At 32.8% G+C, this 23,996-nt stretch overlaps 1 pseudogene; it reads left to right on the top strand.

Moving 5' to 3' along the window:
* Positions 1 to 7,422: 7,422 nt before the first annotated feature.
* LOC131059795 (cucumisin-like) overlaps positions 7,423 to 23,996 on the top strand; it is a 51,739-nt pseudogene continuing 35,165 nt past the window's right edge.

Raw genomic sequence — 23,996 nt, 5'->3', positions numbered from 1 at the left:
GATAATTATGGCATCTATGGGCAATTAAATTGTCTTAGGACGTAGGTGCATTTTATGAAAGCAGGGTTTGTTTTCCAATGTCCTCGTAAAGGGTTGGAGGGTGTTTATTTTGTTAATATATTAGATTTTTATTGTGGACATTCAAGTATAACCTTTCAAGTTGTAATTTTTTCTTTTTACAGATTACTTTTTAGTTTTCATGTGATTTTTAAAAAAAGTAGATTTTATGTTGTGATATTTTATCTTTGGATAAATAGTTTTTAAAGTATATGTTAAAAAGGAGCTTATATTGATTTCATGTTAGTATGAAAAACAGACTGTATTGATCTTATATTATTGTTTAAATAAATATATTTGTAAATTTGTAAATTGCACATTAAAAACATAATATTAGTATTAAACAAAGATTACATATAAAATAAACTTCTTAATAATGATAAAATTTTCTAAAATCTATTTTCTATGTTTTTAGTCATTGATAATTAGACATGCAATGAAGAACAATTCATATAATATAATATTAATTGGATATAAATTCAAAAGATGAACTAATTTTTAATTTTTAATTTACTTGATTTCATCTTGAAAATGTATTGATGGCAGTACACATGTTAATTTAATTGAACATGCACGATGACAAGATTGCTTTTCTTGATAATGTCATGATTGATTTGTGGTTACCACTACCACACGGTTATTTCATAATGTGTATTTAGCAGTACCGATACATTTTAAAATACCCTTCGTTCAATGGTTCTAGTAAATTACATAAGTAGCATTGAGAGATTAGAAAAACTCTATCATTGTAGATCATGTAAAGTACACTACTGGTAATTAGTAATTAATTTAAATGTTATAAAAAATCACTTATTTTTACAAAGAAGTGATTTCTTTTCTATTTTCTTTTTTTAATTCATCTTTTTAAGGATTATAATCTTTACATATTGGTTTCTTTCTAACATTATTATAAATCATAAGTACATAGGCATATATAATCGATTGGACATAAATAATCATTGTTTTGAATTATAATCATATGATTTATTGGTTAATAGTTCTTACAAATACGTGATTGAGTATTGTTGTCTATGTATTCTCCATATCTCCATATCACCAGATGTTATAGTTTGATATATATCGTAGGTCTATTTTTGTATGAATTCTCTCAGCTACAGAGCTATTAGATTTTGAGTTTGTATCTAGCAGTCAATGTATGGAGCTGTAAGAGGATGTAAGAGCAACAAAATGTGATGGCAACTTTGAAGAAGCTGAAGTTCAGATTGTTAATGTAATTTTTGAATCTAACGAATCTATAAAACTTTATGTGTGTTTTCTTCCTATTTTGTACCCCTTTTTTCCTACATGTGGTATCAAAGCTTGGTTGGTTGTATTTGTTGGGAGTAAAGGATCATTGATAGTTGCTCCAAGTTGTTTTCTACAAGGATCGTGGGCATTAGAGGAGGAAAATTTTCTATTGTTAATGTAGGCATCAGCCAAAAGAAGATTACAGCTAAAAGAAAAGGTTGCTAGTCAAAGATTGAGAAGGTGCACAAAATTGTCAAGTGTGTGAGCAAGGTAAGTTTTTTTTTTGTTTCAATGGGAAAAGCTGATAGAGTAAACAAAGAGAAAACAAATTATTTGGAAGAAGAATTGAAGGAATGTAAGAAAAGAATTTGATAATGCTTTTAAAAGAGATAATTATAAAAATGTAAACTTTCTTTTGCATGATAATTGTGAGCTTGAAATTTTCTGAAGAAAGTAAAAGAGGAAAATGAAGAGAAGAAAAATTAATGTTGTTTAATGAGTTGGAAGAGAAATTGAAGAAAGTAGAAGAGGAGAATAGTCTATACAACAAGGAAATATCAAAATTAAATGAAGAGAATGAATGTTTAAAGTCAAAAGCATTGGGCCACGACACTTCATATAGTACAAAATATTCGTGTTCATCATTTGATAAGTGTAATTTTATTAAAGTCATTGTGATAAAGATAAGCATGTTAATGAGTCTGAAAATATTGTCAGAAGTGATGAGATTAACAAAAGTTGTTTTCAAAAATTTGGTTTGAATATTATGGAGAAAATGGATTATAAAGGTAAAGGATTGGGAAAACATGAAAAAGGAATCAAAGAGCTCATTCAACCAATAGAGATGCCAAAATATGAAGGGCTTGGATATAGAAAAGGTGAATTGATGTTCAACATGATATATGTTTAAACAAATCACCAAAAAAAGAAATAAATCCAGTGTTCTCTTGCAACAAAGAAAGTCACATTAAAGACATGTGTTGGGATCTACATCCTTGCAAAATTTGTGGTTTAAGAAATCATTCTAAAAAAATGTGTTGGAACAAAGAATGGAAGAACATGAACCTATGACAGCTTGTATAAAAATGGATTGTGGATGGACCTATGGATCTGGTTGGGAAGAGCTTACAAGTATGTTCAAAAGGTTGTACAAATGTTCATATGTGAAGACTAATAGAAGTCATGAAAGGTTTGGATGTTAAAAAAAAATAACAAGTGTTTTCAGTAAAAATAAATTATTGTCTAGCAAGACATTTACAGATTGTGAAGATATAGAAAGTTCCCGGTTGATATTTTGAATATTTGAGATTGTTGCGGTAGGGAGAGAATCCAAATGAATGGTATCATTATTAAGAGTTGGAAATGGTTTAAAGGAAAGATTTCAAAGTCTAAATAATTGATTTGGAAAGGGACACAAGAAGACAATAGTATAGAGAAAATAAATTTGTGAATGTCGCAACATTTATGGTAGTTGTGATTAAGGGGGAGTGTTAGAGATAGTAATCTCAACTACCCCAACCATGTAGTCAGCTCTGTATCATTAGTTTGCAAGCATATCTACAACATTAAAGACAAGGATTCAAGTAGATCTTCAGTTGGATTTGCATTCTAAAAAACATTATTTTAGATGCAAGATTCTATATTTTTCTTCCAACTATCTCCAGCTTCCCGAAATATTTAAAGACCTCCATAAAAAGAGGCACTTGTAACCAATCTATAACCAATGAATAAAGATTTGGCTTTCATTTTGTATTTTGATTGCCCTATTTTGTTATGCTTTGTTTGTTATCTACTCCCCTGTTCCATCAAGTCTTCCTTGATTTTGGTAGAGTCATGTATTAGAATAAAGTTTTAAAATGAAGTTTCATGTAATTTCAACTAAATTTATTAAAAGTTAGAGTTTTATTTTCATGTTATAAATGTTTTTTTAAAAATTTATTTCTCATCAAATAAAGCTATTTAAAGTAATTTCTCTTTTAAAGTACTTTTTATAATCTTAAAATTTAACTTTCAAGTTATTTTTTTAAGCTTTGAAAATAAAATTTGTAATTAGATTTTTTAAAATAAAAATTCTTTAAATTCTTTCAATTTTCATTCATTTGTATTTATTTAACATGTTATGTTTTATTTTTTTTGAAAATTACATTTTGAAGTTTTTAAAACTAAAACAATATAATTTATATTTAAAAGATTCTTAAATTAAGGGTGTGTCATTTAAAGTCTTTTAAATAAAGGTTTTTTAATTTTAATCATCATAATTTCATATACACATTTTTTCAATGTGAGTTTTAAAAATATATATCTAGTTTTAATTCAAAATTTATAAAATAGCGAAAAAGATATTTTAAATAGAAAGGTATAATATTTCACTCTTGTTTAAGCAAAGGGGGTATTTTTTTCCTTTCCAACTAACCTCTTTGGTTCAGTATTTTGTAATGATATAAATATAAATTCAAATTTATGCTAAATTATAATTTATTCAAGTATTATGCGTCCTCTCAAAATATTGCCTTAATGAGTATTTGATTTCAATGATTGGCATGACATGCTAACAATATTTTCTTGATGCGAAAATTCTAATATGGTATTATACCATGTAGATTTGTATGCACTTTAATGCATGTTTTGGTAAGATGTGTTAGGATCCCTTTCTACAAGGTTAACCATGGAGGGCACTTTAGCTGCACCTCATTCATTGTAACCTTTTTGGGACCCACAAAGAATACCTCCATTCAAATCATGGTATGCACTAACATTTGGTGATGATTATGAACTTGGATCTCTTTTCTTCATGGTAAGGATCAAATTATTGATTTTTTTTGCAAATTTATTATATATATTGAAAGGAATTATGGTTCTAAACTCATAATTCTTCTAAGTTGATCATTATGAGGTATATGGCAATAATCCTTTCAATTGTTCTTTCAATGGCAGGAAAGCCTTTTACCATCCTTGTTTTCTAAGTTTTTCCATGTATATAAAGTTTAAATGACCATATCTTTCATGCCAAATTCTATTTTCTTCATTTACATGTGTTAGTAGTAAAGTATAATTTGATTTAGCAACAAAGCCATAAAAAGTGTACAGATGAGATTGATAATCAACCTTACCAATAGCAATTTTGGATTTGTCTTTCATGTCAAATATGCTCATTAAATTTGGGGTGAATTCAACTCTCCTTCTGGTGCTACAATACATCATTCAATATGAAAAAAAGGATTGATAGAAAGCTTTGGAATGTGTAGGTAATTCTCAAAACTACTAGTTCTAAGCTCTACCCTTCTTTGTCTAGTTTCCTCTACTAGAGAGTTATCTCTCATGAGAATATGAGTACCTTCATATGGTTTTAAAGATGAAGGAGAATCTTTTGTGGTTAGCATGTCCTGTCAATCTCCAAAGTCTATGATCCATGCATATGGAGAAAAATCAATAAAAATTAATGTATGTGCATTACCTCTTTGGTGCTTCTTCTTCCTTCTTTTTATTGGCACTTTTTTGAATGAAGTTACCTATATTATTCTACTAAAGTGTCTGCACCATGAGATCAATGATCTTCTTCATGCATGGTGATTCTAGACGGTAACCACAGTTGCAATAGCTACACTTTGATTTTCCATTTTTGTCCTTCTTTTCCTTCCATCTAGTACATTCATTTAGATTTTTGAGATTGGCTCCGTTTTTAGGATCTAGTTCCTTCTTTCCTTTGCCTTTGGATTTCTGATTGGATTTCAAATTGTTCTTCCCACTTGCATGCACAAGAAGTGCATTATCTTTAGAGTTTTTCAAGGTACAAATCCTTATGAGCTTATCCTACTCATGAATTAGAGTCCCAATAAAAGCATCAAGTGTGGGTATCTTCCAAGTTGCTCTTGTTGTAAGCTTGGCTATGTAAAAAGTGAAGACAAATACAAGATATTTTAGATCCAATTTTGACAAAATTGTAAGAATTAATTGATTTTCTTGCGTGAATTTGTCAATTTAGTATCCTTTTAGTTCAATTAATTAAGTCTTTAACTTTGTGAAGAAGTTTTCAAGATTTTTAAAATTGCTTGGATCTAATGAGTTGAGCTTATTTTTAAGTATGTGACCCTGCATCTCATCTTGCTTTCAAAAAATAGTCTCCAACATAATCCAAACCTTGTTTACAGATGTGCAAGCATCGACATGAAACAACAATTCTAGCCACATGGATAAGCATAGGAGACTGAAAGCCTCATTCATGTAGTAAAAATATTTGGATTTTTTAATTGCAGAATTTGGTTCAATGTTTGTTGCCATGACTATACGATACAAGTCTCTACTTTTGAGTTGAAGTAGAATCTTTTGATTCCATTGGAAATGATTGTATGGTGTGAAAGTAGAAAAGACTATAAATTCCATTCTTTCTAGCTCCCGTAAGGTTTGATACCATGTTAAATTTTAAGAACCTACATAAGATAGTATGATCTAGATGAAAAAAATAAGAAAAGAACTTACAAATTAACAAAAGAAAAATTGAGAAGAAAAAAAAATGAAAACTATTTCATTAATCACAAATTAATGAAATAACAATAAATAAAGCTTATGTGAAAGCTTAGAACAAAGAAAAAGACATAAATAAAATTATTGACCTTTGTTAACTTACATTAAAATAAGCAACATTAGCTTTTTCATTCATGGGAATAAAGCAACGATGATCATCCATAGGATGGATAAAAAGAGCTTTGTTAAACAATAGAAAAAAATTGGTTACTTGCGCTAACACAAAGACCAAAGAGCCTCCCTGTTTGATGGCTTTGGACTCACAGAGTCAACAATAGGGACTTCAAGTAGCGGGAAATCAACATTCAATTCCTAATTGCTCCCATTTAATTCGTCTTTCAATAACCCATCACTCAAAGTCTCCATAATCTTCCGAGAAGTATGAGGGAGTGGCACACTAGCCTATGCTCATTAATGACTTCTCACCACCAAAAGCAATTCTATCAAACCAATATAATAGCAATTGATATCAAAAAAATATGAAAATAAATAATATTAATTAAAATAAAATGGTAAGAAGCAAGAACCTAAGTCCATATAATAGAAACCATTTCAAACCAAAAAGAAGACATCCAATCAAACAATCGGATATTGCAAGAATCAGAGTAATGAAGAGGACAAAGAGCACCAAGAGCGACGAAGGAAACCAATCTAAGATCCTTGAGCAATTGCAGAAGCACTCAAAGCTGAAGATGGAAGATGACCTTTTACCTCCCAAAGAGCACTTGCATTCACCTTTGATCAAATTTTTTAATACAACATATAACTTTTTCAAAATTTTGTACTGATATTTCATATAATTACTCTTTACTTATTTACTAAATATATTCTTGTCTGTATACAAGAATTTAAAACCTCTGTTAATTCTCCTCTTAATTCATCCCAAAAACTACTTAACACCTCTTTTTTCAATAATCATCGAATTCGAAATCAGATTATGGTCCTCTCCTTCTCTCACTTAGAGTTCATATATTAATTCTTCCCAAAAACTAAACATATTTTTCCATAGTAATCATCGAATTTGAAATCAGGATATGGTGCTTTGCTTTCAGTGGTAATCGTTTGTTTATAATAGTTTCCCTTTCTTAAATTGAAATTCAGTTTAAATTCGGGCCATTTGTGTGTGGTTGATAATATTAGGAATGCGAGAAATGTGGGTATAAATTCAACCGACCTTGGACCGACGATTCAATCGATGATTTCAGCCTTGGCGCCTTCTCAAAACTTGTTTGTATTAAGAAGACAACGGCAAATACCGCATTCTATTATTGTTTTCCATTATTGCTTTCCATTGTTTTCTGTGAAACGCCTCGGAGTAACGTGGTGCAAGACAATGTTTTACTTATATATTACAAACGAGAGTTCATAATAGATGGCCTCTTTCACTGCATTTTGAGACCTCTTCATGGCAGGCACAGTGATAACCCATCTTGCGTTTCCCTTGATTTTTCTCCTTATCCTTGTCTCCACAGCTACTCCTCAATACTTGAATGTAAAGGTAATATCTTCATCTCCCTCTTTTTGACATGTTACCCCTCAAAAATGTTTTACTGACTGAACTTTTTTTTCTTGCCAAATCTGGTTTACATAGTGTATATGGGTGATATTCCACCCCCAGATATACAAGATTACTCCCTAACATCAGCGACTGCATCCCACCTTTCATTGCTTTACACTCTACTTGGAAGGTTATTACATAATTATTTCCTCTTGTATGTCCACTCTGTTGTTCTAAAGAAGAACTATTCTTCTAAATTTTATTTTTTCAATATGCCTGTTAAGCCATGAGGCAGCACGGGAATCTTTGGTTCATAGTTATTGGAAGAGCTTTAACGGATTTGTGGCTTGTCTTTCTTCATCTCATGCCCAACATCTCTCAAGTAAGATTGCCGCTGTACTTAACAAAAAACAATTGTAAGAATTATTAGAATGCGGTAGGGATAATATAATGGTGGACATATAATAGTTTGTTTCATAAATATAGTTTGTGTGCAGTAGACATGTTTCAATATTGACCCATGCCATGCTTGTTTGTGAATTATAGATACAGTGGGTGTAATTTTAGTGTTTGAAAACAGAAAGATTGAACTCTTGACAAGTAGATCATGGGATTTTGTGGGATTCCCTCTATCTCAGCAAACCAATCATTTGGAATATCAAAATGACGTAATTGTTGGCGTTCTAGATACGGGTATAAAAATAACAATAGAATCTTCATTGGTACTATAGAATAGATAGTAAAATGGTTGCGTATATATCTCACATTAGCGTTACATATTTATTCTGAAAAAATCTCTAAACCAATTTAGATCAATTTGACTGTAGGGGTATGGCCGGAATCTGAAAGTTTCGATGACACTGGATTGGGTCCCATTCCCCCAAAATGGAGGGGTGTTTGCCAAACAACGCCCGACTTCAAAGCCTGCAATAAGTACTCTCATCCGTGCAGTAACACTGTAGACAATAATTCTTTTGAGATTTTGCCATGCTGACAACTGAATTTAACTGTTTCCTAGGAAAATAATAGGTGCACGCTTTTATTATAAAGGCTTTAGATCTCCACTACCAGCTGGCGAGTTCCTCTCTCCAAGAGATGCATCTGGCCATGGAACACACACCTCCTCCACAGCTGCTGGAAGCATTGTCAGAAATGCCAGCCTTATGGGATTAGCCCAAGGAGACGTACGTGGAGGATTACCTGGCGCAAGGATTGCTGTATACAAGGTTTGTTGGTTAGATTCTTGAAGCGATGTAGATCTCCTTGCAGCGTTTGATGATGCAATCTATGATGGTGTGGATGTCATCTCTGTCTCAATTGGGCATGGTTTATCCATGTATTACCCACTTGACTACTTTGAAGATAGCATTGCAATAGGAGCATTCCATTCAATGAAGAGAGGAATCTTAACATCAAATGCTGCATGTAACGATGCCCTTGAGGGATCTGTTTGCAATTATTCCCCATGGTCTCTGACAGTGGCTGCAAGCACCATCGATCGCCAATTCAAATCACAACTTGTTCTGGGAAATCAAATATCTTTCTAGGTAAACCAAATATCATTGTGTTCAACTGATATTAAGTGAGCAAAGTTCTAATGTGCTGAGTTTAATGGTTACGTAGGGGCATGCTATAAACACATTCACAATGGAACAGCCTTGGTATCCTTTAGTATATGGAGGAGATGCTGCTAATGTTTCTGGGGGGTTTTCTTCACAGGACTCGAGGTGAAATACATACTACATCACATGAATTGATAAAAAATTAGTTTGTTAAATTAAGTTTTCTTATTTTCTTGAACTCAAATCTCTCCATTTGTATGAATGTGAATTGGTCAGTGGTTGCGGGTTCTATTCCCTGGATCGCAGCTTAGTTCAAGGAAAAATAGTGCTTTGCAACTTAAAAGATGGCAGTAATCAGCCGGATGGCGGAGTGTATGTCTCTGGAGGGGCAGGTGCCATAATAATGTATGATTACTTCAATGATACAGCTTTCTCGTTCATGGTTCCTACCACAGTTATATCAACTGAACAGGGAGAGGCTATCAGATCTTACATCAATTCTACAAGGTACGATGCATAGATAATAATAAATCACTTTTGTCATCATAAGGTTGCGCTTGATGGACTAGAAAGTCATCCTAGGACTTCAACTAAATAAATTAAGAACATCTTTAAGCCAAAAGTAGTATGCCGATAGACCAAAACCCAATAGATTTATGAAACCTCATTAATATTTACGTATTGATCTCGCAAAAATATCTTTATTAGCTGATGGGGAGTTGGTATTTAACAACTGGCTGCAGCCTGTGTAGTCTCGTGCTCAGCCTAAAGAAAAGATGTGTCTGAGTGAGTCCCTTTAAAAGCTTCTATTACGAAGGCTTAGGGTGGTTGAGCCATTTTATGTTTAGAAAGATTTTACAGGCTTAGGGTGGTTTAGTGCATTATTCATACAAAGATCATCTAAATATAATAACTTTCTTATACGATTTATCTCTAACTGTGATCAGTAAAAGATTTGTGAATTAGTAAGCTGCCTTTAGAGTATGCCACGTTGATTCTAAGATCGCTTCACTTTAGGAGGATCCTAGATGCAGATGGTTAGGACTGTAGTGTTTGTTCTAGTGCCTAGCCGTATTCGCCCATTTTAGGTTATCCAGTGGTTATTAATTAAATCCAAAATTGATTAATAAGTTTGAACCCCAATTCAAAATCAATATAAAAAAAATCAAACAAATCTTGATATTTAGAAAAGTTATATTTATGGTACAATAATAAAGGCTGAAATTAATTTTTTTTCTTTTAATAGTTTCAAAACGCTCTGACATGGATAGTTTAGTAACAAAATGAAAATTCATAATAAAACCTTATTTGTAGTGAGTATGTCAGTATTTAGTTAAAATCATGATTCTCCATGCTCTAAGAGATGATTTATGTTTTCATTTCGTATATTTCATCAGGTCTCCTGTTGCAAGTATAGCAAAAAGTGTGGCTCGGAATAATTTACCTGCACCTATAGTAGCTTCATTCTCATCTAGAGGTCCCAGCCGAATTACACTAGACCTTCTAAAGGTATGAATAAAACATATATGTGATATGAATTTGAAATTTCATTTCCATAGGACCTATACTGATCTGAATTAACTACTAGACAAATTTAATCATCTCATTTGTCCTTGACAGCCTGACATCAGTGCACCAGGTGTAGATATTTTAGCTGCTTGGTCAAAAGCTGCAATAGTGAGCCAGAATCCTTTGGACAAAAGGGCAGTGGATTTTAACATAGTATCTGGAACATCCATGGCATGCCCTCATGCAACAGGAGCAGCTGCCTATGTCAAGTCATTTCATCCTGACTGGTCTCCTGCTGCTATCAAATCCGCTCTCATGACTACAGGTGGCTATCCATTCCACAACCCAAAAATTGTATACATTCATTTATTTTTCTTATCTATACTGACAGTTTAGTTTGTGATGTAGCATTTACATCGAATGCAACATTAGTTGGCAATCAAGATGGAGAATTAGGATATGGTGCAGGGCAAATTAATCCCCTCAAGGCCATCAATCCGGGGCTTGTATATGATGCTGATGTAAATTCCTATATCAATATGCTATGCAGCCAAGGATACGATAAAACATCTTTACGTTTGCTGACAGGAGAATTTATCAGTTGTCCTTCAAATTTATCAAAAAATGGAGTATGGGACCTTAATTATCCTTCCATAATGGTTATTGGCAACGCAAGTGAGCCTGTTTTTGCACAATTTCCAAGAATAGTTACAAATGTAGGACCTGCAAAATGTACTTACGAAGCCAAAATAGATGCACCCTTTGGAATGAACGTGACAGTAGAACCAGATACACTATATTTCACATCCTCTAGCCAGAAAGTATCATATAACCTAAAAATTAAAAGTGAAGTTGTACCAGGTGATTACACTTTACTATCAGGTGCATTGACTTGGAGCTATGGCAATTACAGTGTGAGAAGCCCCATTCTTGTCTATCTATTATAATGCGAAACAGTAAGATAACCATAAGATAACCATAGCCTCTACAAGTACCTATTCATTCGGCATCACTTCAAAGATAATGCCATTAAAACCAAAAGTAAATGTCCTTGGTGTAATTCATAGTTGTCGTTTTGCTTTTACTTATGTTGTGACGATATTTCCCAACTAAAAAATCGCCAGAAATTTGTCTCAATGGTCAACGTGGACCATTTAGAATGGAATTATCAGAGTGCTCTCGACGCAATTGAATGGTTCATATTATATTAAAACAAGACTCTATTTCAGAATATTTTGAAGAAGTGTTAGAAGAGGTTTAGTTTGATGGATTAGAAGGTTTGTTTTCCCTACGGCTATTCAAGATCAAATCTTAAAAGGATATTTAATATAGAATATTTTAAATTGATATTTAATATAGGATATCTTAAAATGATATTTAATAGAGAATTTTAAGTTGTTATAATTGGTATTTTATAGTTGGTTCCTAATGTAGCTATGGGTTCTAAATTAATGAACTGCTAACTTGTATATTTAGCTTTTCATAAACAATTTATAGTGTGCATGCTTGAAATGAACTTGTATCATTTTCATGTTAGTGCTAGAAAATAACTTATATTGGTCTCGTGTTATTGCTTGTATAAACAAGCATAATTGTAAATGAAATAATATTATATAAAACTTGATCACTACTATAATTGTTTTGCAAGAAAGAGAGCAAGGTGAAGGAGAGAATGGTGAGGGTAGGTAAGACATGTAGATGAGGATAGTTTGACAGAAGAGTGAGAACCCTGTGTTGACAATACTTCCTAGCCAATCAATAATTGTTGTTTTAGATCCTATTAACACTCATACAAGACTAATCTCTTCATGGATACTAAGTCATATTATTAGTTTATTCCAGTCCCCTTTGATGAGGATGTTCTAATCTGCTCTTCTCAATAAAGTGCTACATTCAATCTTAAAATGTGAGTGGGTTGTCCTTGGCATTCTATAGATATCAATTCAAACAATCTTATCTTCTATAATAGCTTATATATTTATGTTACAAGAAGATAAAATTAATAATATCATTTGGAAAATTACTCTAAATACTATTTGGAAAGAAGCCTAATTCTTCTAAACTAACCACAATGAAGTTTGTGGTAGGGAAATTCTTGGCCTTGCCCTATGGACTTGTGCATCCATTGTATCTTTTTGTATGGACCCAATGCCATCTATGTTTGGCCTACTTTTATATACAAAGGAGGTCTTTTCATATTTTTGTTATGTATGCACCCATTGCTCCCATTGAAACAGCTCAATTATGGGAATGGATGAGACACAACCTACCTAGAGAAATTTTTAAGTACAAATTAGAAACAAATTCCTTCTAAGTATCTCAAAAATGGTAATAGAATGTGTTATGTAGCATATGCTTTCAGCCAAATCTTATATTATTTTTATATACATATATTACCTAAAATAGATTTTTAATTGTTACAATAACATATGATTGTTGCACCATTTAATCCAATTCTTGGGTACATATAGAGGGAACTTTTAATCTACTATAACTGCTTGTTATTTGAATTTTTTTTTGTTTTTTTCTAAAATAATGATTAAATTGGCTACCTTCTTACTTTAATTTGTTTTTGAATTCTATGGCATTGACCCTACCATTATCATTAATTTAGAGCAATGAGTGGTACAATTACCAACAAAATTATGTATTGTTAAAGGCAATAGGTGGTATAATCACAAAAATATTTATAAGAAATTAAGTTCAAAGGGTAGTATGATGGCCAATAAAATTATAGAAAATCAAGGGAAAAGTGTGGTATGATCACCAATAAAATTATAGGCAATTATGGATAAAGATTAACACAATGGACAATGCAATTATAGATATATTAGGGAGAAGATTTATTGTTACTATGCAATTATAGAAAAATCTTACTCACAAATTTGGATTTTTTTAGTTTTATCTAGTTTTCTTATTTTTGAAGTTTGGCTTAGGAAGACATATAGCCTTAAGGGATCACATTGGAATGTGTCCTATTTTCTTAAAATTTGACTCTAGAAATTTGAATTTAGTCAGTACTTTAAATTGATATTTCGAGTTCTCAAAATTTTAATTTGAGGTGGGAGAGTAGCAAACCATGTGGAATTCTTTGTAATTTTCAAAACACTTTAAAATAAATGAAAAGGAAGAGAAAATGGCATTAGAAATTTTAATAGGTAGAGGGCACGACTGTAAAATATTGTAGCAACAAATTATTTGACAATATATCTAAGAAATTATTGAGTTTAGTAGTAGCATATTAAGGAGGTTCATGTTAACAAAGAGGCGTGATTTTTTTGAAATATAAATAAAAGGAAGAGGGCGAATAGAAAGGAATGAGGCCAAGGAGGATAGTGAAAAATAAAATAAAAAGAAGAAAGGAGAGATTGTGCATAGTAAATGAAGAGGATTTAAATTCAAAACTGTTATGTCATCTATTAGAAAATATATTAATAAAATATTTTTCTATTTATATAAAATACCAATTTAAAGTGATATGTTGATAATTAAGCATAAAAAAAAATATTTTACTAGATTGAAATTTGATGGATAAGTTTTTTAAGCTACTTAATTTGGTAGTTTGGTAAAAATCCTAAATTTGGACTCCATCAAGTGTTTAACTCGAGTACCGTGTAGCACTTGTGTCAAGAGAAGGAATCTTTAAAATTTTGTTGTGGGTGATAGGGAAGGAAAAAACACCTTCAAATATGGAAGATTCATGGAAGATGGCACACAAAGATTGTCGGCAAAGAGGAGTAGCATAAGCTAGTGGTAGGGCAATACTAGAGATGATGAGAGGAATTGTAGCAAGACTGGCTACAATAGAAGTAGCATAGAGAAGAGGAGTACATGTAGTATATAATAGTGAGATGAAAATGAAGTTGAATAATTAGAAATTAACATAAAAGATGATGATGAAAATGAACCAGAGACGAGATTTTTATGGGAAATATAAAAAAATAGTAGTAAACCAAGGTCAAATCCTCAAATTTATAATAGAATTTTAAATGTATAAGAAATTATTGATTGAAACCAAATATGGATAAATATTTTAATTTTTTATTGATTAAAGATCCCCAAAAGGTGAATTTTTCTTACAAGAAACTATAGGGAAACACATATTTATCAAGGGATCATGTGTAGATTGAAAGTAAATAGAAAATTAAAGAGAAAATAAAATCATAAGAAATAATAATGACAAAATTGAAAGAAAATTTTCTTCACGTATATTATCAAATTAACTTGTTCAAATATTTACAAATTTTGAAGTAAAAAAAGACTGTGCAATAGTACAGTAAAGAGTTTTATAAATTAAGTATCTAAGTAGAACATGTACACAATGATGTTGAGGAGATTTTGAGATATGTTAATATTTTGCATTATTCTATTCAAGATAAAATAATCATGGTTTGAATAACAAGGGTGGAAGAAGCATACTAATCTTCCTTGAAACCAAAGGAAAAGATTGCTTAAAAAATCTAGATTTAGAGGCAAATTTGTATGAGGAAGAGGGTAATCAAACAATGGTAAGGGATATCAAAACAAACAAGGATAATCCATCACTTTACAAACAAACACTAAGGATAATAATGGAATACAAGATTATCCTGAGGGAGAGGAAATTATTCTCATGGTAAAGGATACTTTGGAAGAGGCAGAGGAAGAGGATTCACTGGTACATGTTTTCAATTCAGAGAGGCTATGTATAACTCATTTGAATATCCTCAAATATAATGAGTGGTGGAAAAATAAAAGAGGTAGGAATCAATGTGGCACAAGGAAAATAAAAATGTGGCTTCACCAAATCATGGAGAAGATCCCAAAGATGGAGATTCTTTGATTCTATGATGAATTGTTTTAAATCTAGAGAAGGAAAATAAGAGCCATTCTAAATATGGAATTTGATTTGAACAAGGTGTAATTTAGGTTGAACATTTTTTAAGGTCATAGTGGCTAGTAGTACTAATGTAATTATGTTTGAATAAATTGTCAAAAGGCTAAAGTTGAAGAGGATGAAACATCCTAGTCCATATAGAGTTTCCTAGCTACAAAATGAATATCAGTTGGTGATAAATGAGCAATTTTTATAGATTTTTAAAATGATATTTATAAGGGAGACAATTTGTGTGATTTAATTATAATGGATGCATGTTAAATTATTTTAGGTAGACCTTGGCAATTTGATAGACACGTTGTTCATAATGGTAAAAAAATTACATACAAAATGTATAATTATGGAAAGCAGTGCATTTTTGAATCCACTAGTTGATTAGAAAGAAGAAGTTGAAAACAACCCCAAGAATCATTTGGTTTTTTAAAATAAATTATTGAAGGAATTGAAGAAACAGAGAATATAATATGCTTTAATTCTTAAACTAACAGTAATTATGACAGCAAAGAAGAATAGGGAGTTACCAAAATAAATTTAAGAAATTTTGAAAGACTATGTAGATATATTGATGAAGAGGTTACTTGATTGATTGCTACCTATCAAGAGTATAATTAGTTAAGACGATTTAATTCATGATGTGATTTTACCAGATTAATAATTATATAGAATGACTTTAATGGAGAATGAGGAAATTAATAGGAAAGTGCAATATTTGTGAGATAATGGTATGATCAATAAAAGTTCCAATCCATTTGTTGTTCCAATAGTAATGACAAACAAAAAGGATGAGGAATGATGGATTTGTACAAATTTGAGGTCTTCAAATAAAATAATAGTGAAATACATGGTTTACTGGTCATAATTGGTTCATGTAATGGATTGTTTGAGTGGAGCCAATTACTTCACAAAAAAAATGATTTGAAGAGTGGGTGCCATCAAATACGATTGAGAAAGAGGGATTAATAATAGACATCCTTTAGGAAAAAATAATGTTTGTACAAATAGTTGGTGATACCATTTGGATTGGCAATGCACCCAACAACTTCATAAGATTAATGAACAAAGTGTTGAAGCCTTTTTTGGGTAAGTTTGCAATAATTATATTTTTTTAGTAAAATAGAAGAAAAATTGCAACAACAAGTTAGAGAAATATTCTAGAGGTTTAAAGTGTAAAATTTCTTAAAAAATTTGAAGAACTATAGTTTTATTAGACAAAATTTAATTTACTTGCGATTCGTTATTTTTAAATTGGACAAAAAATGGATCTAGAAAAGGTCAAAGTAATCATGGATTGGCCTTCATCAAGGAGTATGTTTGAAGAAAGAAGCTTTCATGGATTAGTAAGGTTCTATAGGAGTCTCATCACATATTTTAGTGGAATTTATGTAGATAATAGGAAAGAGTTTTCTTAAACAGCTATAACAAAGATGCTTTTATTTGTTGAAAAAATTATAAGTCAACCTTTTCACTATTTCATTTTGAAATAGTGATTCAAGTAGATTGTGATGCAAGTGGGGCTAAAATTGAAGGAGTACTAATTCAAGATGCAAGTATAATGTCCTACTTTAGTGAGAAGTTTAATGAGGCAAAAAGAAAATACTCAATGAAAAATCAAGAATTTTGTGTAATTGTATAGGCACCTAAGAAATGAAAACACTATTTTCTACCTAAGGATTTCATGTTGTATAATAACCATAATGCATTATTATTCAAAAATATACAAGGTAAGTTAAATTAGAAAGATGCAAAGTTGACCAATCTAACCCACTAGGCTAATGCATTAAGTCTAAAATGTTCACTACTAACTAAAATGAGAGTTAATATTGGTTTTTTGATTCTATATGGGAGCTATGTGAAGAAGATGCTAATTTAAAATATGCATGGGTTGCATGGAAGAGTCTAATGGAAAAGGATAGAACTTCATCATTAGAGTATTTATTCAGGACGTTTTTTTGTTTAAAGGGAAGAGATTGTGCATACCCCAAGGATCAAATATTGTGCAACACACTCTTATTTTATAATATTTTTTTGTTCAATTAAACTATTTAATTGTGTGAAGAGTATACTATGATTTAATTCAAACTAGTGCATGTTGATCATTTGAAACAAATTTCTACATAAAGCATCATTAAAACATAACTAGAAGTAAAATAACAACTATGAATTACATTAATTTTTATTTTAATCATACAAGTTTAGAAGCAATTCCTAATGAATAGGTACTCATAGATTCTATGAGTACCTTACTACAAAAAATATGCTTCTCACATTGTAGTTGTCATAGCTTCAACTCAATACACCTAATAGAAAAGCCCAACCATCTTGGGTGCTTGTTTATTGTATAGAATGCATAATAAAAATGGGTATACACTCTTAAAATAAAATAATAAATACCCATTTCTATTATATATGTCACCATTCTATTTTTAGTAAAATGTATTATGAATACATCTTTGTAACATTTTATTCTAGAATTATGAGACTAAAAAGAATATTTCTATAAATATAATGTAAATGTATCTTAAAAGATTTTAGAAAATCATATTATACCTAATTTTTAAAGGGATTTAATTATGATGGGCATTTCAAGTGGCATCAAACAAAAAAATTATCATTTATAGAAATTAAACAAAAGAATTTATTTTTAAACGAATAATAAAGAACATGTGATATCTATTAAAAAGTGGTTCTACTTATACTTGTACTTTAGAAATATAAAGAAGGAATCGACAAATAATAAATTAAATATTATTTGTTAATTATATTAAAATAATTAGGTAATTGTCAGATCAAATAAGAATCAACTAAAAAAGATAAGAGGTTGTAGTGGAAAGCTAAAAATACCAACAAGAAGGAAACATAGATCCAAAATGCCATTGTTCCTGACACCTTTGTTCAAAAGGAAAATGATAATAAGGCTTGTATTGAGGAATCTAAGAAGGAAGATCTCAAAGGCGACCAGGCCAGATCTGACGAAGGAAAAAATCCTAGCCCTAACTGTGATGAGAAGAAGGATGAAGACCTGGAGGAAGGTAAAATCCATGTTGTTCTGCATGCTAACAATGTGGAGGAGGACTCGAACTTTGTTTACAAGGAATAGAATAATGAGGAGCTTTATCCTAGCTTTACAGATGCCCAGCAATGCAATATTCTTGATGCAAACTCATCTTCTAAATCCCAGAATGAGTATGTTAAATCCACTTTTATTTTGTCACTGGCAACTTCTCTTCTCAATATTATCTCTAAATGGGCAGATGATGAAGGAAAACCTGACGCTTTGTAAAAAGATCCTACCCAGAACCTTGTGGGTGATGAAATGAAGATCAATGATTGTATAGAGAAAAAGCAGACAGGAAAAAAGGGCCCCAAATCTACACCCCAAACTACTCTTGTGAAAACTAGGGGGAGGACCAAAGCTGATGTAGGTTCAAATCTAGCAATGCTGGAAGCCAACAGGAATATAGCGGATGGTACCCAGTTGACCATCCATGAGGTATGCTCTTTTAAATGAATATGAAGATCATTTCATGAAACATTCAGGGACTCAATGGTCTGCATAAATAGGAAATACTCAGGAACTTAGTCAGGGATCATAAACCTGATATTTTTTTTATTCAAAAAACTAAAATGCCTAAGCATAATGTGGAAAAAATAAAAGTGTTTAAGAACTATGAGGTTTTTGGGGGTAGCTCGGATGGTTCATCTGGAGGTATTTCTCTCTTTTGGAACCTTCAGCACGTCCAAGGAAATCTTGTTTGGCTTGACAATAATATGATGTTTGTTAGATTTCATCACATTAAAGATGGGACTACTTGACTTTTATCTAATATCTATGCCCCGAATTCTAAATTAGAAAGATGTAGATTTTGGAAAAAGTTAGATTCTATCATATCTTAGTTCAACTCCAAAGGTTGGCTAGTGATGGGAGACTTTAACACTCTGCTCAAGGAGAATGAGAAATTTGGGGGAATTCCTTCTTAGCTTGATAATAGGATGGACTTGATGAATTTCATTGATAATCAGGTGCTTCATGATGTGGATCTGTAGGGTGCTAATTTTACCTGGACTAATAGAAGAATTGACTTTGATCTGATCCAAGTGTGACTTGACAAGGCCCTTATCTCTAATGATTGGTTCAATAGTTGCACCTGTTCCTTAAATACGCTTCCTCGTATTGGCTCGGACCACTATCCAATTTCTTTTGTTGTAGACCCCATCTCTGGGAGGAGACATTTCCCCTTTAGATTTGAAAAAATATGGATGAGCCACCCCAAGCTTGAGAAAGATATCAAAGATTGGTTGAGCATTTCAGTAGAGGGATCTGCCATGTTCCGGGTGGCCAAAAAGTTAAGGAATGTTAAGGACAAGGTTAAGAGATGGAATAAGGAAGGTTTTGGTGACATTTTTGCCTCTAAATCTGCAATCCAACTTGATCTTAAGGATATTCAGGCCAAAATCCAAGCTAATGGGTATAGTGAGGTCTCCATTAATTATGAGAATCAAATAGTATCTAAATATCATGATATCAGTAAAAAAGAAGAGATATTCTGGAAGTAGTGTTCCCGTTCTCTATGGCTCAAGGGAGGTGATAAGAATACAAGATTCTTTCATATGACTTCCATGAAACATAAGATGACCAATAGAATATCTAAAATGTTCATAGGGGGGACTTTGTCCTTTGAGGAAGATGAAATAAAAAAGGAAACTAGATCGTACTTCTCTTCTCTATTGTCAGCAGATTGCAATCTGGAATAAAGAGCCCAATGTTTATTCCTTGCTACTATCCTGAACATGATTGGGGAAGACCAAAATAATTTTCTCTCCTATCCCTTCTAATGCTGAGATTAAGCATGTTGTCTTTTCCTTTGAAGGTAATAAATCCCCTAGCCCGGATGGTTTCTTGATGTTCTTCTTTCAGTCATTTTGGTATATCATCAGTGAGGACATTGTTAAGGGTGTTAAAGAATTCTTTGGTTCTAAGATGCTTTTGAAAAAAAAAATACCACAGTTTTGGTCCTTATCCCTAAGACCCCAAAAGCTGACTCTCTGGAACTTTTCAAACCAATTAGTCTGTGCAATTCCTTTTACAAGATCATATCTAAGGTTCTCACCCTTAGATTTCTCCCCTTTCATTCAGATATTAGTTCTCTCCAACAGTCTAGATTCATTCCTAATAGGCAGATTTTGGATTCCATCATATCGGTCCATGAGGTTATTCACTCCCTGGAAGTATCTAAAAACCAATGTTTCCTGATGAAACTTGACATGTCGAAGGCTTATGATTGGATGGATTGGTTCTTTTTTCTTAGTATCCTCAAAGCTTTTAGATTTGGTGAGAGAGTGATTGAGATGATCTTCCAACTGATCTCTACTCCCTCACTATCAGTTATTCTCAATGGATCTCCTACCCCCTTCTTCAAGTCTTCAAGGGGTCTCAAATAATGGGATCCTATATCTCCTATTTTGTTTGTTATCTTGGCTAAAACACTGGGCATATATATCAATAAACTTGTTTCTGAAGGTCAGCTGAAAGGTGCCTGACCATCGTCAGCTGACAGGATCCGTTCCCATCAAGAATTTGTTGATGACACGGTGTCAATGGGTGTATCTACTATCAAGGAAGCCAGAACCCTGAAATTGGCTCTGGTTAACTATTGCAAAGCCATGGGTCAACTGATTAACTAGATGAAAATATCCCTCTTTTTCCTCAACACTCCTGAAGATAGGCAAGGAAGAATTGCTAGAATTTTGGATTGTCAAATCAGCTTGCTCCCCTCTATCTATTTTGGTCTCCCTCTATGAAGAAAGCCCCCTGAGACGTTTTGAAGTAGCTTAGTGGATAGATTCCACAAAAAAATAGCTGGTTGGAAAGGGGCCCTTCTAAGCCAAGCTGAGAAAATCCAATTATTAAAATCTTCCCTCCATAGTCCTCCTATGTATGCTTTAAGTCTTTTTAGAATTCCAACCGAATTTGCTGATGCTATTGAAAAAATTCAAAATTCCTTCCTCTAGTCAGGGGTTGAGGAGAGGAAAAGGATATCTCTGATAGCCTGGGACAAAGTTTGTAGACCTAAAAAATTGGGTGGCCTTGGTCTGAGAAACATTAAAACCATTAATAAAGCCCTTCGTGCCAAAAAAATCTAGAGATTGTTTGGAAAAACTAGCAAATGGAACTCAATCTAGCAAGCCAAATATATGCAACCTCAAATACATCTTTCAGAATTTTTAAATTCCTATGATGCCCCTACTGGTTCTGCTATTTGGAACAATGTTTCCCAAACTAAAATGGTCGTTGGATTAGGTAAAAGATGGACTATTTGTAATGGCATAAAAGTCAATTTTTGGGAGGATTCTTGGTTGTTGGAGTACCCCCTCTCCAATAAGGTTTGTTTCTCTCCCTTTATCTCTAAGTGCAAGGCCAGATTTGGTATCAAGGTGGCAGTTTACTAGAGGGATAATCACTGGGTGAACCTGAGCTCCATAGACCCAGCCCTCAACCCTATTATGGTTCTTCTTAATTCTGTCTTGATTGACCCTCTGCTTGAAGATAAAATCGTTTGGGCAGGAACCTCCTCTGGTAGTTATTCAGTGGCCTCTATTGTTCTGTTGATATCTCAATCTCCCCTTGCTAGTCTAAAGCCTGGATTAGTGGTCTCACTCCCAAGATCAATATATTTTTTTGGATCCTTTTACAGAATAAAGTCCTCACCACTGATAATCTTTGCAAAAGAGGCTTCCATCTACTTAATAGGTGCTACCTCTACCAAAATGAGGAAGAGAATGTTAACCATTTAGCTATCCATTGTCTCTTCTCCTATTCTATTTGCTCACAAATTTTCCAGCTTTGGAACCTGAATTAGGTCTTTCCTGCCTCTATTCAAGAGTGTTTCACTAGTTGGAGATGCCTTTCCCTAAACAAATCTATCAATTTTCTATGGGACCTCACTCTGCCTTATGTGGTTTGGTGAATCTAGAAAGAAAGGAAAAACAAGATTTTCAGAGACTTCTACTGCTCTCCTAAAGTGGTGTCTACCAAAATCAAGTGGGCCATTGTGGAAAATTTGAAAGCTGATGGAAAGCCTCTTCCTTTCAGGAGCAAGAATGATTCTGACCTCTTCAAAAACTAGAATGTTTCTGCATCCATAGATAGAGATGACAAGAAAAATAAGAGAGAAAGTAGTAAGTGGTCCTTTCCTCCTATTGGTTGGATCAAAGCTAATTTTGATGGGGTGACCAAGGGAAACTCGAGGCCGATTGGGTGTGGGGAGGTGATAAGAAATGAGGCTAGCTATTGTATTACGGCAGTGGCACTCCCCATGGGATCAGAGACTAACCACTTAGTCGAGGCAATTGATTCCTACCAAACCCTTTCTCTAGTTAAATTGATGGGATTTACTAAAGTCTGGCTTGAGGGAGATTCTAATAACATTGTTCAATGCCTAAAGGGCCTACCCTCCCCTTCATGGTCCATAAAGAATATCATATCTCAAGCTAAGGAGATAATCAAATCTTTCGAGCTATGTGTTGTGTCTCACAATTATAGAGAAACCAACACTATTGTTGATTGGGCTCCCAACATGGCTGTCCGTGCTGATCACATGATGAGCTAGAGAGGTGAGTTGGATATTCCTCATGAGTCTCATGCCTTCCTCATTTATGACAAAGTGCATGGTTATGAGGGAGTGATAAGGAATTATGACAATGCACTTATCAATAAAAAGGGCCATAATTAATTGGAAAGAGCGGCGCTCGAAGATTGAGCTGGTGTTTAATGTAGACAAGACTCCACACACTTTGTTGGTGCCCATTTCAATTTTGAAGACCTTCCTGCTCTACATTTTGATCTTTGTTTTTGCCCTATTTTGCATTGTGAAGGATAAAAATAATCTATTTGTGGATGCCATGGGAGGTAACAAGAAAAGAATTGAGCAGCTCTCTTGTGATGAATGGAAAGATAAGCCAAAGGCTTGGGCTATTCTTGAAATGACCAAGATGATAGGGTATATGGAGAGAATTGTTGGGAAAAACCCTACTATTACCTAAATTTTCTAAAAGAATTAGAAAGATGGAAAAATTACCATAGGAGGAAGAAAGGTTGAAATTGGTGAAGGGATGATCGCGGAAGTTACTGGTATGCCAATGGGAGGCAAAAAGTTTTACAGCGATAGGAAGCTCATAGAAGATGCTATCAAGTGATTCCTGAAGGAGGGGTCTGAGAAAACAAAGTTGGTGATATCTGGCAAAACCTACAACTTGCCGAAAGTGATAAAGAAGGTATGGAGATGGATTTTGTTTGCTGTCATGCAATATGTTACTCTTGATGGTAGATATTCTCGTGTCTACAGTTATCACTTTGTGCTTCTAAATCATTTTTTCCATAACGATCTAGTGTCTATACCCTTCTATTTGTTTATCTTCCTTAACATTAGCATTAAGGATTTTATGGCTAATCCAAAAAGTAACCCTCCCATGCATGAAGGGTTAATGATTCTTTTATACAACCATGTCAAGGCCTCCTCTGTGTAGCATTCTATCACCGAGCTTTCAAATTTAGATGATGAGTCTAAGAACTTAGATGATAGTGAAGATGAGGGGTCAAATACTGAGTGGGAAGATGATGGTGACAGGATTACCTCTGCTAAGGGTTCTAGCAAGGAGAAGGACAAATATTTGGCTTCTGGGTCCGAAAATTAAAAAAGATAGAAAAGGGGTTAAAGGAAAAAGAAGT

The sequence above is a fragment of the Cryptomeria japonica genome, chromosome 3 (assembly GCF_030272615.1).
Source record: "Cryptomeria japonica chromosome 3, Sugi_1.0, whole genome shotgun sequence".
In the NCBI taxonomy this organism is placed as follows: domain Eukaryota; kingdom Viridiplantae; phylum Streptophyta; class Pinopsida; order Cupressales; family Cupressaceae; genus Cryptomeria; species Cryptomeria japonica.
The sequence above is the reverse complement of the archived record's forward strand: the minus strand, read 5'-3'. Positions and strand labels throughout refer to the sequence as shown.